General features: G+C 44.8%; 1 protein-coding gene across 1 annotated transcript in view; it reads right to left on the bottom strand.

Annotated features, from left to right (window-relative positions):
- The window catches only part of LOC147109867 (glutamate receptor ionotropic, kainate 5-like), a 612408-nt gene extending 596284 nt beyond the window's left edge, over positions 1-16124 (bottom strand). Inside the window, exon 1 of the mRNA XM_086002406.1 lies at positions 15667-16124. The gene's annotated coding sequence lies outside the window, so the exon portion shown is untranslated. The remainder of the gene's footprint in view (positions 1-15666) is intronic.
- Positions 16125-17699: the final 1575 nt, after the last annotated feature.

The following is a 17699-nucleotide window of genomic DNA, read 5'->3' as shown; positions in this document are numbered from 1 at the left end:
AATACACTGGGATCATTGGAGAGAGTAAATACAGTGGTATCATTGGAGAGAATAAATACACTGGGATCACTGGAGAGAGTAAATACACTGGGATCACTGGAGAGAGTAAATACACTGGGATCATTGGAGAGAGTAAATAGACTGGGATCATTGAAGAGAGTAAATACACTGGGATCACTGCAGAGAGTAAATACACTGGGATCATTGGAGAGAGTAAATACACTGGGATCATTGAAGAGAGTAAATACACTGGGATCACTGGAGAGATGAAATACACTGGGATCAATGGAGAGAGTAAATACACTGGGATCATTGGAGAGAGTAAATACACTGGGATCATTGGAGAGAGTAAATACATTGGGATCATTGAAGAGAGTAAATACACTGGGATCATTGGAGAGAGTAAATACACTGGGATCATTGGAGAGAGTAAATACACTGGGATCATTGAATACACTGGGATCACTGGAGAGAGTAAATACACTGGGATCATTGGAGAGAGTAAATACACTGGGATCACTGGAGAGAGTAAATACACTGGGATCATTGGAGAGAGTAAATACACTGGGATCATTGGAGAGAGTAAATACACTGGGATCACTGGAGAGAGTAAATACACTGGGATCAGTGGAGAGAGTAAACATACTGGGATCATTGGAGAGAGTAAATACACTGGGATCACTGGAGAGAGTAAATACACTGGGACCACTGAGAGAGTAAATACACTGGGATCACTGGAGAGAGTAAATACACTGGGATCACCGGAGAGAGTAAATACACTGGGATCGTTGGAGAGAGTAAATACACAGGGATCACTGGAGAGTAAATACACTGCGATCATTGGAGAGAGTAAATACACTGGGATCATTGGAGAGAGTAAATACACAGGGATCACTGCAGAGTAAATACACTGGGATCATTGGAGAGAGTAAATACACTGGGATCATTGGAGAGAGTAAATACACTGGGATCACTGGAGAGAGTAAATACACTGGGATCAGTGGAGAGAGTAAACATACTGGGATCATTGGAGAGAGTAAATACACTGGGATCACTGGAGAGAGTAAATACACTGTGACCACTGGAGAGAGTAAATACACTGGGATCACTGGAGAGAGTAAATACACTGGGATCATTGGAGAGAGTAAATACACAGGGATCACTGGAGAGAGTAAATACACTGGGATCACCGGAGAGAGTAAATACACTGGGATCGTTGGAGAGAGTAAATACACAGGGATCACTGGAGAGTAAATACACTGCGATCATTGGAGAGAGTAAATACACTGGGATCATTGGAGAGAGTAAATACACAGGGATCACTGGAGAGTAAATACACTGGGATCACTGGAGAGAGGAAATACACAGGGATCACTGGAGAGAGTAAATACACTGGGATCATTGGAGAGAGTAAATACAGCGGGATCATTGGAGAGAATAAATACACAGGGATCATTGAAGAGAGTAAATACACTGGGATCATTGGAGAGAGTAAATACACTGGGATCATTGGAGAGAGTAAATACACTGGGATCATTGGAGAGAGTAAATACACTGGGATCATTGAAGAGAGTAAATACACTGGGATCACTGCAGAGAGTAAATACACTGGGATCATTGGAGAGAGTAAATACACTGGGATCATTGAAGAGAGTAAATACACTGGGATCACTGGAGAGATGAAATACACTGGGATCAATGGAGAGAGTAAATACACTGGGATCATTGGAGAGAGTAAATACACTGGGATCATTGGAGAGAGTAAATACATTGGGATCATTGAAGAGAGTAAATACACTGGGTTCATTGGAGAGAGTAAATACATTGGGATCATTGGAGAGAGTAAATACACTGGGATCATTGAATTCACTGGGATCACTGGAGAGAGTAAATACACTGGGATCATTGGAGAGAGTAAATACACTGGGATCACTGGAGAGAGTAAATACACTGGGATCATTGAAGAGAGTAAATACACTGGGATCATTGGAGAGAGTAAATACACTGGGATCACTGGAGAGAGTAAATACACTGGGATCAGTGGAGAGAGTAAACATACTGGGATCATTGGAGAGAGTAAATACACTGGGATCACTGGAGTGAGTAAATACACTGGGATCACTGGAGAGAGTAAATACACTGGGATCACTGGAGAGAGTAAATACACTGGGATCATTGGAGAGAGTAAATACACTGGGATCATTCGAGAGAGTAAATACACTGGGATCATTGGAGAGAGTAAATACACTGGGATCATTTAATACACTGGGATCATTGGAGAGAGTAAATACACTGGGATCATTGAAGAGAGTAAATACACTGGGATCACTGGAGAGAGTTAAATACATTGGGATCATTGGAGAGAGTAAATACACTGGGATCACTGGAGAGAGTAAATACACTGGGATCACTGGAGAGAGTAAATACACAGGGATCATTGAGGAGAGTAAATTCACTGGGAACATTGAAGAGAGTAAATACACTGGGATCACTGGAGAGAGTAAATACACTGGGATCATTGGAGAGAGTAAATACACTGGGATCATTGAAGAGAGTAAATACACTGGGATCATTGGAGAGAGTAAATACACAGGGATCATTGAGGAGAGTAAATTCACTGGGATCATTGAAGAGAGTAAATACACTGGGATCACTGGAGAGAGTAAATACACTGGGATCATTGGAGAGAGTAAATGCACTGGGATCATTGAAGAGAGTAAATACACTGGGATCATTGGAGAGAGTAAATACACTGGGATCATTGAAGAGAGTAAATACACTGGGATCACTGGAGAGAGTAAATAGACTGGGATCACTGGAGAGAGTAAATACACTGGGAACATTGAACAGAGTAAATACACTGGGATCATTGGAGAGAGTAAATACACTGGGATCATTGGAGAGAGTAAATACACTGGGATCACTGGAGAGAGTAAATACACTGGGATCATTGAAGAGAGTAAATACACTGGGATCATTGGAGAGAGTAAATACACTGGGATCATTGAAGAAAGTAAATACACTGGGATCACTGGAGAGAGTAAATACACTGGGATGATTGGAGAGAGTAAATACACTGGGATCATTGGAGAGAGTAAATACACTGGGATCATTGGAGAGAGTAAATACACTGGGATCATTGAAGAGAGTAAATACACTGGGATCACTGGAAAGAGTAAATACACTGGGATCATTGAAGAGAGTAAATACACTGGGATCATTGAAGAGAGTAAATACACTGGGATCATTGGGGAGAGTAAATACACTGGGATCATTGGAGACAGTAAATACACTGGGATCATTGAAGAGAGTAAATACACTGGGATCACTGGAGAGAGTAAATACACTGGGATCATTGAAGAGAGTAAATACACTGGGATCATTGAAGAGAGTAAATACACTGGGATCATTGGAGAGAGTAAATACACTGGGATCACTGGAGAGAGTAAATACACAGGGATCATTGAAGAGAGTAAATACACTGGGATCATTGAAGAGAGTAAATACACTGGGATCACTGGAGAGAGTAAATACACTGGGATCATTGGAGAGAGTAAATACACTGGGATCATTGAATATACTGGTATCATTGGAGAGAGTAAATACACTGGGATCACTGGAGAGAGTAAATACACTGGGATCATTGGAGAGAGTAAATACACTGGGATCAATGAAGAGAGTAAATACACTGGGATCACTGGAGAGAATACATATACTGGGATAATTGAATATACTGCGATCCCTGGAGAGAAGTAAATACACTGGGATCACTGGAGAGAGTAAATACACTGGGATCATTGGGGAGACTAAATAAACTGGGATCACTGGAGAGAGTAAATACACTGGTATCACTGGAGAGTAAATACACTGGAATCATTGAAGAGAGTAAATACACTGGGATTACTGATGAAAGTAAATACACTGGGAACATTGGAGAGAGTAAATGCACTGGGATCATTGAATACACTGGGATCATTGGAGAGAGTAAATACACTGGGATCATTGAATATACTGGGATCATTGAAGAGAGTAAATACACTGGGACCATTGAATATACTGGTATCATTGGAGAGAGTAAATACACTGGGATCATTGAATACAGTGGGATTATTGAATGCACTGGGATCATTGGAGAGAGTAAATACACTGGGATCGTTGAATACACTGGGATCATTGAAGAGAGTAAATAAACTGGGATTATTGAATACACTGGGATCATTGGAGAGAGTAAATACACTGGGATCATTGAATACACTGGGATCATTGGAGAGAGTAAATACACTGGGATCATTGGAGAGAGTAAATACACTGGGGTCACTGGAGAGAGTAAATACACTGGATTATTGGAGAGAATAAATACACTGGGATCATTGGAGAGAGTAAATACACTGGGATCATTGGAGAGAGTAAATACACTGGGATCATTGGAGAGAGTAAATACACTGGGATCATTGAATACACTGGGATCACTGAAGCGAGTAAATACACTGGGATCATTGAATACACTGGGATCATTGAATACACTGGGATCATTGGAGAGGGTAAATACACTGGAATCATTGAATACACCGGGATCATTGAATACACTGGGATCATTGAAGAGAGTAAATACACTGGGATCATTGGAGAGAGTAAATACACTGGGATTATTGAATACACTGGGATCAGTGGAGAGAGTAAATACACTGGGATCATTGGAGAGAGTAAATACACTGGGATCATTGAATACACTGGGAACATTGAAGAGAGTAAATACACTGGGATCACTGGAGAGAGTAAATACACTGGGATTATTGAATACACTGGGATCATTGGAGAGAGTAAATACACTGGGATCATTGGAGAGAGTAAATACACATGGATCACTGGAGAGAGTAAATACACTGGGATCATTGAATACACCTGGATCATTGAAGAGAGTAAATACACTGGGATCATTGAATACACTGGGATCATTGAATACACTGGGATCATTGGAGAGAGTAAATACAGTGGGATCATTGAATACACTGGGATCATTGAATACACTGGGATCATTGAATACACTGGGATCATTGAAGAGAGTAAATACACTGGGATCATTGGAGAGAGTAAATACACTGGGACCATTGGAGAGAGTAAATACACTGGGATTATTGAATACACTGGGATCATTGGAGAGAGTAAATACACTGGGATCATTGGAGAGAGTAAATACACTGGGATCATTGAATACACTGGGATCATTGAAGAGAGTAAATACACTGGGATCACTGGAGAGAGTAAATACACTGGGATTATTGAATACACTGGGATCATTGGAGAGAGCAAATACACTGGGATCACTGGAGAGAGTAAATACACAGGGATCACTGGAGAGAGTAAATACACTGGGATCATTGAATACACTGGGATCATTGAAGAGAGTAAATACACTGGGATCATTGAATACACTGGGATCATTGAATACACTGGGATCATTGGAGAGAGTAAATACAGTGGGATCATTGAATACACTGGGATCATTGGAGACAGTAAATACACTGGGATCATTGAAGAGAGTAAATACACTGGGATCACTGGAGAGAGTAAATACACTGGGATCATTGAAGAGAGTAAATACACTGGGATCATTGGAGAGAGTAAATACACTGGGATCACTGGAGAGAGTAAATACACAGGGATCATTGAAGAGAGTAAATGCACTGGGATCATTGAAGAGAGTAAATACACTGGGATCACTGGATAGAGTAAATACACTGGGATCATTGGAGAGAGTAAATACACTGGGATCATTGAATATACTGGTATCATTGGAGAGAGTAAATACACTGGGATCACTGGAGAGAGTAAATACACTGGGATCATTGGAGAGAGTAAATACACTGGGATCATTGAAGAGAGTAAATACACTGGGATCACTGGAGAGAATACATATACTGGGATCATTGAATATACTGGGATCCCTGGAGAGAGTAAATACACTGGGATCACTGGAGAGAGTAAATACACTGGGATCATTGGGGAGAGTAAATACACTGGGATCACTGGAGAGAGTAAAAACACGGGGATCACTGGAGATTAAATACACTGGGATCATTGAAGAGAGTAAATACACTGGGATTATTGATGAAAGTAAATACACTGGGAACATTGGAGAGAGTAAATGCACTGGGATCATTGAATACACTGGGATCATTGGAGAGAGGAAATACACTGGGATCATTGAATATACTGGGATCATTGAAGAGAGTAAATACACTGGGACCATTGAATATACTGGTATCATTGGAGAGAGTAAATACACTGGGATCATTGAATACACTGGGATCATTGAATACACTGGGATCATTGAAGAGAGTAAATACAGTGTGATCATTGAATACACTGGGATCATTGAAGAGAGTAAATACATTGGGATCATTGAATACACTGGGATCATTGAAGAGAGTAGATACACTGGGATTATTGAATACACTGGGATCATTGGAGATAGTAAATACACTGGGATCATTGAATACACTGGGATCATTGAAGAGAGTAAATACACTGGGATTATTGAATACACTGGGATCATTGGAGAGAGTAAATGCACTGGGATCATTGAATACACTGGGATCATTGGAGAGAGTAAATACACTGGGATCATTGGAGAGAGTAAATACACTGGGGTCACTGGAGAGAGTAAATACACTGGGTTTATTGGAGAGAATAAATACACTGGGATCATTGGAGAGAGTAAATACACTGGGATCATTGGAGAGAGTAAATACACTGGGATCATTGGAGAGAGTAAATACACTGGGATCATTGAATACACTGGGATCACTGAAGAGAGTAAATACACTGGGATCATTGAATACACTGGGATCATTGAATACACTGGGATCATTGGAGAGGGTAAATACACTGGGATCATTGAATACACTGGGATCATTGAATACACTGGGATCATTGAAGAGAGTAAATTCACTGGGATCATTGGAGAGAGTAAATACACTGGGATTATTGAATACACTGGGATCATTGGAGAGAGTAAATACACTGGGATCATTGGAGAGAGTAAATACACTGGGATCATTGAATACACTGGGAACATTGAAGAGAGTAAATACACTGGGATCACTGAAGAGAGTAAATACACTGGGATTATTGAATACACTGGGATCATTGGAGAGAGCAAATACACTGGGATCACTGGAGAGAGTAAATACACTGGGATCATTGGAGAGAGTAGGTACACATGGATCACTGAAGAGAGTAAATACACTGGGATCATTGAATACACCTGGATCATTGAAGAGAGTAAATACACTGGGATCATTGAATACACTGGGATCATTGGAGAGAGTAAATACAGTGGGATCATTGAATACACTGGGATCATTGAATACACTGGGATCATTGAATACACTGGGATCATTGAAGAGAGTAAATACACTGGGATCATTGGAGAGAGTAAATACACTGGGATCATTGGAGAGAGTAAATACACTGGGATTATTGAATAAACTGGGATCATTGGAGAGAGTAAATACACTGGGATCATTGGAGAGAGTAAATACACTGGGATCATTGAATACACTGGGATCATTGAAGAGAGTAAATACACTGGGATCACTGGAGAGAGTAAATACACTGGGATTATTGAATACACTGGGATCATTGGAGAGAGCAAATACACTGGGATCACTGGAGAGAGTGAATACACAGGGATCACTGGAGAGAGTTAGTACACTGGGATCATTGAATACACTGGGATCATTGAAGAGAGTAAATACACTGGGATCATTGAATACACTGGGATCATTGAATACACTGGGATCATTGGAGAGAGTAAATACAGTGGGATCATTGAATACACTGGGATCATTGGAGAGAGTAAACACACTGGGATCATTGGAGAGAGTAAATACACTGGGATCATTGAATACACTGGGATCATTGAAGAGAGTAAATACACTGGGATCATTGAATACACTGGGATCATTGGAGAGAGTAAATACACTAGGATCATTGAATACACTGGGATCATTGAAGAGAGTTAATACACTGGGATCATTGAATGCACTGGGATCATTGGAGAGAGTAAATACACTGGGATCATTCAATACACTGGGATCATTGGGGAGAGTAAATACACTGGGATCATTGGAGAGAGTAAATACACTGGGATCACTGCAGAGAGTAAATACACTGGGATCATTGAAGAGAGTAAATATACTGGGATCACTGGAGAGATTACATACACTGGGATCACTGGAGAGAGTAAATACACTGGGATCATTGGAGAGAGTAAATACACTGGGATCACTGGAGAGAGTAAATACACTGGGATCATTGAAGAGAGTAAATACACAGTGATCACTGGAGAGAGTAAACACACTCGGATCATTGGAGAGAGTAAATACACAGGGATCACTGGAGAGTAAATACACTGGGAGCACTGGAGAGAGTAAATACACTGGGATCACTGGAGAGAGTAAATACACTGGGATCATTGGAGAGAGTAAATACACTGGGATCATTGAAGAGAGTAAATACACTGGGATCACTGGAGAGAGTAAATACACTGGGATCACTGGAGAGAGTAAATACACTGGGATCATTGAAGAGAGTAAATACACTGGGATCACTGGAGAGAGTAAATACACTGGGACCATTGAAGAGAGTAAATACACTGGGATCACTGGAGAGAGTAAATACACTGGGATCATTGAAGAGAGTAAATACACTGGGATCACTGGAGAGAGTAAATGCACTGGGATCATTGAAGAGAGTAAATACACTGGGATCATTGGAGACAGTAAATACACTGGGATCATTGAAGAGAGTAAATACACTGGGATCACTGGAGTGAGTAAATACACTGGGATCATTGAAGAGAGTAAATACACTGGGATCACTGGAGAGAGTAAATACATTGGAATCATTGAAGAGAGTAAATACACTGGGATCACTGGAGAGAGTAAATACACTGGGATCATCGAAGAGAGTAAATACACTGGGATCACTGGAGAGAGTAAATACACTGGGATCATTGGAGAGAGTAAACACACTGGGATCATTGAAGAGAGTAAATACACTGGGATCATTGGAGAGAGTAAATACACTGGGATCACTGGAGAGAGTAAATACACTGGGATCATTGGAGAGAGTAAATACACTGGGATCATTGAAGAGAGTAAATACACTGCGATCATTTAATACACTGGGATCATTTAATACACTGGGATCATTTAATACACTGGGATCATTTAATACACTGGGAGCATTGGAGAGAATGTGTACTCCGGGATCATTAAATACACTGGGATCATTGAAGAGAGTAAATACACTGGGATCATTGAATACACTGGGATCATTGGAGAGAGTAAATACACAGGGATTATTGAATACACTGGGATCATTGAATACACTGGGATCATTGGAGAGAGTAAATACACTGGGATCATTGAATACACTGGGCTCATTGGAGAGAGTAAATACACTGGGATCATTGAAGAGAGTAAACACACTGGGATCATTGGAGAGAGTAAATACACTGGGATCACTGGAGAGAGTAAATAAACTGGGATTATTGGAGAGAGTAAATGCACTGGGATAACTGGAGAGAGTAAATACACTGGGATCACTGGAGAGAGTAAATACACTGGGATCATTGGAGAGAGTAAATACACTGGGATCACTGGAGAGAGTAAATACACTGGGATCATTGGAGAGAGTAAATACACTGGGATCATTGAAAAGAGTACATACACTGGGATCACTGGAGAGAGTAAATACACTGGGATCATTGGAGAGAGTAAATACACTGGGATCATTGAAGAGAGTAAATACACTGGGATCATTGAAGAGAGTAAATACACTGGGATCATTGGAGAGAGTAAATACACTGGGATCACTGGAGAGAGTAAATACACAGGGATCATTGAAGAGAGTAAATACACGGGGATCACTGGAGAGAGTAAATACACTGGGATCATTGAAGAGAGTAAATACACTGGGATCATTGGAGAGAGTAAATACACTGGGATCATTGAAGAAAGTAAATACACTGGGATCACTGGGGAGAGTAAATACACTGGGATCATTGGAGAGAGTAAATACACTGGGATCACTGGAGAGAGTAAATACACTGGGATCATTGGAGAGAGTAAATACACTGGGATCATTGAAGAGAGTAAATACACTGGGATCACTGGAGAGAGTAAATACACTGGGATCATTGGAGAGAGTAAATACACTGGGATCATTGAAGAGAGTAAATACACTGGGATCATTGAAGAGAGTAAATACACTGGGACCATTGGAGAGAGTAAATACACTGGGATCACTGGAGAGAGTAAATACACAGGGATCATTGAAGAGAGTAAATACACTGGGATCACTGGAGAGAGTAAATACACTGGCACCATTGAAGAGAGTAAATACACTGGGATCATTGGAGAGAGTAAATACACTGGGATCATTGAAGAAAGTAAATACACTGGGATCACTGGGGAGAGTAAATACACTGGGATCACTGGAGAGAGTAAATACACTGGGATCACTGGAGAGAGTAAATACACTGGGATCATTGGAGAGAGTAAATACACTGGGATCATTGAAGAAAGTAAATACACTGGGATCACTGGAGAGAATAAATACACTGGGATCATTGGAAAGAGTAAATACACTGGGACACTGGAGAGAGAAAATACACAGGGATCACTGGAGAGAGTAAATACACTGGGATCATTGAAGAAAGTAAATACAATGGGATCACTGGAGAGAGTAAATACACTGGGAACATTGGAGAGTGTAAATACACTGGGATCAGTGGAGAGAATAAATACACTGGGATCATTGAAGAGAGTAAATACGCTGGGATCATTGAAGAGAGTAAATATACTGGGATCATTGAAGAGAGTAAATACACTGGGATCACTGGAGAGAGTAAATACACTGGGATCACTGGAGAGAGTAAATACACTGGGATCATTGGAGAGAGTAAATACACTGGGATCATTGAAGAGAGTAAAGTCACTGGCAACACTGGAGAGAGTAAATACACTGGGATCATTGGAGAGAGTAAATACACTGGGATCATTGAAGAGAGTAAATACACTGGGATCATTGAAGAGAGTAAATACACTGGGATCATTGGAGAGAGTAAATACACTGGGATCATTGGAGAGAGTAAATACACTGGGATCATTGGAGAGAGTAAATACACTGGGATCATTTCATACACTGGGATCATTTAATACACTGGGATCATTGGAGAGAATGAGTACACTGAGATCATTGAAGAGAATGTATACACTGGGATCACTAAGTACACTGGGATCACTGTAGAGAGTAAATATACTGGGATCACTGGAGAGAGTAAGTACACTGGGATCAGTGTAGAGAGTAAATACACTGGGATCACTGGAGAGAGTAAATACACTGGGATCAGTGGAGAGAGTAAATACACCGGGATCAGTGGAGAGAGAGGAGCCACTCTAGGAGCAATGGAATAAAAAGGAAATACATTAAGGGGATAGTCGTCAGTGAGCTGTGGGGTTGTACTGGGTCAGGGTGTGAGAGACCAACAGTACGATTTATGGCATGTAAAGGTTTTCTGAGCGCAGTGTTGATCCACGTGGATGTTTGCTACGCTCCCAGTAGGCCGTCTATTGACAACGAGATCTTTGAGGTGTGGAAACGCTGTGAAAATTCTTTGCTTAAGCTCGGGTGGACTGAATTACCTTTTAACACTGACTGGTGCCAATCTACAGTTCATATTCCCATGGGCCCTGCAAGTCTGCAGCTTGGAGGCAGCACTTTACCAGCTCGCCACATCTTAAACAGAAGTTACTACACGGAACCAGGCCATTCCCATTCGGCCCAATGAGTCCTTGGCAGCATTTACGCTCCATTTGAGCTAATAGTTCTATTCGCATTTATTCGGCCAGTTCTCATATCCCTTTCCTTCAGCCACCTCTCCAATCTACAGCAGCTTGTATTTATACAGCTCCTTTAACCTGGTAAAACGTCCCAAGGCGCTTCACAGGAGCGATTATCAAACAAAATTTGACACCGAGCCAGATAAGGAGATATCAGGAAAGGCTTGGTCAAAGAGGGAGGTTTTAAGGAGCGTCTTAAAGGAGGAGAGCGAGGTGGCGATGCGGAGAGGTTTAGGCAGGGAATTCCAGAGCTCAGGGCCTAGGCCGCTGAAGGCACAGCTGCCAGTGGTGATATGATGGGCTTTGCTCCGTTATTAACCAGATATTGATTCAGCTCCTTGCCAAATGCTTTATATCGACAGTCCCACTTTTCACTTAACCCGCCCGGGGGAAAGACGGTGGGTTCAGATCAGTGGCCTGTCCTGCCTGGCTTCACATGGGTTTCATTGGTGTGTCAATTGGCTGTTGGACCCTGGATGGAGCTGTACAAAACATTAGTTAGGCCACAGCTGGAATACTGTGTGCAGTTCTGGTCGCCACACTATAGGAAGGATGAGATTGCATTGGAGAGGGTGCAGAGGAGATTCAGTAGGATGTTACCTGGGCTGGAGCGCTTCAGCTATGAAGAGAGACTGGACAGGCTGGGGTTGTTTTCCTTAGAGCAGAGAAGGCTGAGGGGGGACCTGATTGAGGTGTACAAAATTATGAGGGGCATAGATAGAGTGGATAGAAAGGAGCTTTTCCCCTTAGTAGAGGGGTCAATAACCAGGGGACATAGTTTCAAGGTAAGGGACAGGAGGTTTAGAGGGGATTTGAGGAAAAACTTTTTCACCCAGAGGGTGGTTGGAATCTGGAACTCACTGCCTGAAAGGGTGGTAGAGGCAGGAACCCTCACAACATTCAAGAAGCATTTAGATGAGCACTTGAAATGCCATAGCATACAAGGCTACGGACCAAGTGCTGTAAAATGGGATTAGATTAGACAGGGCTTGATGGCCGGTGCGGACGCGATGGGCTGAAGGGCCTCTTTCTGTGCTGTATAACTCTATGACTCTATGACCCGGAACTCGCCCCATTTCCCCCACCCCGGGGCGGGACAGGTTAAAATCACGCCCACAATCTTTGCACTCTGTGCTGTTTAGTTCAACTATTGTCAAAGGGAATGCCATGGTGCAACAACTCACAAAGTTTTGGGGTCATCAACAAGAGCAAACAGGAGCACCCCACACCGTGCATGTGGGCCCCAGCAGGCCCCATCTCAAACATCTCTCAGAGCCAGTGGCCCCCAGTAGCCCCCAACTCAAACATCTCTCAGAGCCAGTGGCCCCAGCAGGCCCCAACTCAAACATCCCTCAGAGCCAGTGGCCCCCAGCAGGCCCCATCTCAAACATCTCTCAGAGCAAGTGGCCCCCAGTAGGCCCCATCTCAAACATCCCTCAGACCCAGTGGCCCCCAGCAGGCCCCAACTCAAACATCCCTCAGAGCCAGTGGCCCCCAGCAGGCCCCATCTCAAACATCTCTCTGAGCCAGTGGCCCCCAGCAGGCCCCAACTCAAACATCCCTCAGAGCCAGTGGCCCCCAGCAGGCCCCAACTCAAACATCCCTCAGAGCCAGTGGCCCCCAGCAGGCCCCATCTCAAACATCTCTCAGAGCCAGTGGCCCCCAGCAGGCCCCAACTCAAACATCCCTCAGAGCCAGTGGCCCCCAGCAGGCCCCATCTCAAGCATCCCTCAGAGCCAGTGGCCCCCAGTAGGCCCCATCTCAAACATCCTAAAGAGCCAGAGACCCCCAGTAGGCCCCATCTCAAACATCCCTCAAAGCCAGAGACCCCAGCATAGGGTTGCCAAACCATTGAACCTATTCCTGGAGATCTCATCACATGACTCCCTGCCGCCAACTGCACCGCACCCCCCCCCCCCGCACCACCATTCTCTCCCACCATTGGTCGCCAACACGTCGATCCTCACGGGGCCCCAGCTTCCCACAGCCAATTGGAAAGCGAACAGTCTCTTCATTACCCGATTGGAGGATTCTTGACTGTCCGTCCAACAGGCCCATTTCCCCCCCCCACCATCTCCAATATTTTCATAATAAAAAGCAGTTTATTTTGTTGCCCGGGTTATTCTTCTCCCTGGGTTTTGCTTGCAGCAGTGTCCCGGAAATTAATCTTCAATTCCTGGAGACTCCAGGGCAATCCTGGCGGGTTGGCAACCCTACTCCAGCAGGCCCCAGTTGAAACATCCCTCAGAGCCCGAGGCCTCCAGCAGGCCCAGCACAAACATTCCATACAGGGCCAGAGGCCTCCAACAGGCCCCAGGCTGTAAATTATCACCAAAATGCGGTCAATCCGGCCCAATCGGATATGAAACCTTATCAATAGCTGCTACTGACTGAACAAATGGAGCAATCCTAACTGAAGGTACTGTATCTGTTTGTTAATATTAGGTTCATTATTTAATCCATTAGAGGGCGAAGCTGGACAGGCCCCTTGCTCTGGGCTTTGTGTGTGTGCCTGACACTCAGCTGGTGATGTGGCTGAATCCCTCATCTCTTGCATTGCCATCTCGTCACCCGGCCCTCGCAGTGACTAAGACACACACTGAAGTATAGAAAATAGATGTACCAGCTCTTGAGAGAGTGAAAGACACTGGTGATGGCTACCTGGGGTCCCTCAGGTGTGTGCGTGTGTGTGTCTGTCTGTCTGTGTGTGCATCTGTCTGTCTCTGTGAGTGTGTGTGTCTGTGAGTGTGTATGTGTGTGTGCATCTGCATGTGTGTCTTTCTGTGTGTCTCTGTGTGTCCGTCTGTGTGTTTCTCTATATGTCTGTGTTCTGTATCTGTGTGTGTGTCTGTGTGCGGTATGTCTGTCTGTCTGTGTCTGTGTGCGTGTGTCTGTCTGTGTGTATCTGTGTGTGTGTCTGTCTGCCTGTCTGTGTGTGTTTGTCTGTGTGTGTGTGTTTGTCTGTGTGTCTGTCTGTCTGAGTGTGTCTGTGTGTCTCTGTGCCTGTGTGTGTCTCTGTGCCTGTGTGTGTGTCTTTCTGTCTGTGTGTGCCTGTCTGTGTGTCTCTGTGCCTGTGTGTCTGTCTGTGTGTGTCTGTCTGTGTGTGTCTGTCTGTGTGTGTCCCTGTGTCTGTGTGTGTCTGTCTGTGTGCTGTGTGTCTTGTGTCTGTCTGTCTGTAAGTGTATGTCTATCTGTGTGTCTGTCTGTATGTGAGTGTATGCCTGTTTGTGAGTGTGTCTGTCTGTTCTGTGAGTGTATGTCTGTCTGTGTGTGTGTGCCAATGAAGGGACGGTGACACTTTGGTGTCTGACTGTTGCTAAGATCTCGCTTCTCATTCTTCTGCCATCCACAGACCCTGAAGACGCCCCCCGGCCTCCCACACAAGCACACGCTGCCTGTCAAGGCTCATCGGCTCCAGAAAGACACAAGCAATCTCTGGCATGAACACAACGGAGCGAAACTCTCACCTTTAGCACCAACACAGAAGCAGTAGCAGGCACAGCACCCATTTTTTAAACATTGCCAGTGCCACCTTCCTCAGTGCTGGGAGGTGTTACTATCCGAGATGGCTGTGCAAAGGGGATTGCAAAGGAGAGAGCAACCCCCTCAGAGCACTGCCAGGCAGCTGAAGCCCCCTCCCCACCCCACCCCACCCTCCCTCCTCTCACCACCCCAACACTGAGGAGAGGCCTGCACAGCACCCGGGACAAAAAAAAACACTGCAAGCGCCAGGAAAAAGCAGCCAGCTACTTACTGAATGAATGGGGCCGAGCCCGGACCTGGCTCGGGGGGCCCTCCGATCCGATGATGGAGCCTTCTTCCCCTCTCGGTGGACGCTGATTCTGCCCCTCCAGCTCAGCAGGAAAGACCACACAGTCTCAAAGAGAGAGGAAGAATTGGGATGGGAAGGTGGGTGGGTATAGGGGGGAGAAAGACACACACACACCACACACACACAAAATCCCGGCTTCAGTCCGAAAGAATCCCAAGAGCGAGGGGAGAGCAGGGGAAATTAAAACAATCCAAATCTAACAGCTCCCTCAAAGCCAGAGAGAGAGAGAGAGAGAGAGAATCTCATCAATCAGCCAGATACAGGCCCACTTTCCAATTCAGCCTGTGTGAAACTCACAAAAATTGTCAACCAGTGCTGGGGGGCTTTAAAAAAGCACTCTCTCCCCCCCACACACCACCACCCCCCCTGGCCCTCTCCATAAGGCCAGGCATCAGACTGCAACTTTTAAAAAAAATCAACCGCCCCCCCCCCCCACACACACACCATCCAATTGAAGCCACGACCCCTTTCCCACCCCACCCCCTTCCTTCCTCCTGCCTTTCCCCCTCTCCCCTCCGAGGAGGAGGCTCCTCTGTGTTCCCCCTCTCCAGGGGGTGAGTTTTGGGGTGGGGAGAGAGAGAGAGAGAGCCTCAGTTGAACTGGGACTGCTCCGGGCGATCAGAATCGCCGGGCATGGCACAGATCTCCAATTTCACTGGCTGGATTGCAGCAGGAGACAGAGAGAGGTTTGGGGAGGGTTGCAATTCCCCCCCTGGTAATGTCATCACTACCCCCGCCCCCCCCCCTGTGAAAAACGGTGGGTGATAACACACACACACACACAAACACACACACAATTTTTGTTTTTTAAACAGCGGTCTAGCAAGCCCGGTGGGCTCCGGAGAGCGAGGCTGGGTCCTTCATCTTTCACATATTGCAGTTCCCTCGAAGCTTGTATGTGCTGAAGCCTGGGTACCACACAGAGAGAGCGAGAGAGGCTGGAAATAGCGGATTTGCACCTCGCCGAGTCCTCCCTGTGTCCACTGAACACACACTCTCACACACACACACTGACACTCACACACACTCACACATTGACACTCACACACACAAAAAAACACCTTGCAAAACAATAGCAGGGCTCCAAGCTCTGAAGGCCTTCTGTGAAAAGAGTCTTGCTCCCGCGATTCAGGCTGGTTCCTCGGCTGTGACCAGCCATCCAAGGTTCCAGACACCGAATGGGAGAGGAGGAGGATGGCTTGAGAACTGAGCGGCAGAGAGAGGGGGAGAGAGAGAGAGGGAGAGAGGCAGAGAGAGAGGGGAGAGGGAGAGAGAGCACATTGATATTCAAGGCACCCCCACCTGCCCTTCTCAAACAGGGATCAGCTCTTCAGTATTCAGCTCACACTCTCACTCTCAGATTGAACAGAGAGGGAGAGGGTTCTGCTGGAGGAGCGGTCGGGTGCAGGGGAGGAGCAGGCAGTCACCCTGGATCTATTCTTGATCTGCACCAGGAACCTCAGGATCAGCAGGGGATCCCGGAGTTTAACAGAAGCCTGGGCTGAAAGGGAGGCCTCGATCGCCGAGGCAGTGCCTCTGATGTAGTCGTGAGTGAGCGGGAGGAAGGCCATTCAAATGTCACAGTCAGGGCCTGCACCAATTAGCGGATTTTTTATGGAAAAAAAAGAGACCATTAATAAAGTATTGCTGTCACGAGAGTGTAAACACAGAGAAAGATGGGGCAGCAAGATCCCAGGAGGGGGTCTGTAAGCAACAAAGGTCGCAAGAGAGACTGAGAGGTTCAAATATCACAGAGAGAAAAAGAAAAAAAAAACTTGAATTTATAGAGGGCCTTTCGCGACTTTATGAGGTCCCAAAGCTCTTTACAGCTCGGAGGTCGAACTCCAAACCATCATCAACACCTTCACCGAAGCGTACGAGAGCATGGGCCTTACACTAAACATCCGTAAGACAAAGATCCTCTACCAACCTGTCCCCGCCACACAGTACTGCCC

Source organism: Somniosus microcephalus, chromosome 12, assembly GCF_052327205.1.
Source record: "Somniosus microcephalus isolate GS21.2 chromosome 12, FLI_Smic_1.0, whole genome shotgun sequence".
Classification (NCBI taxonomy): Eukaryota; Metazoa; Chordata; class Chondrichthyes; order Squaliformes; family Somniosidae; genus Somniosus; species Somniosus microcephalus.
The sequence above is the reverse complement of the archived record's forward strand: the minus strand, read 5'-3'. Positions and strand labels throughout refer to the sequence as shown.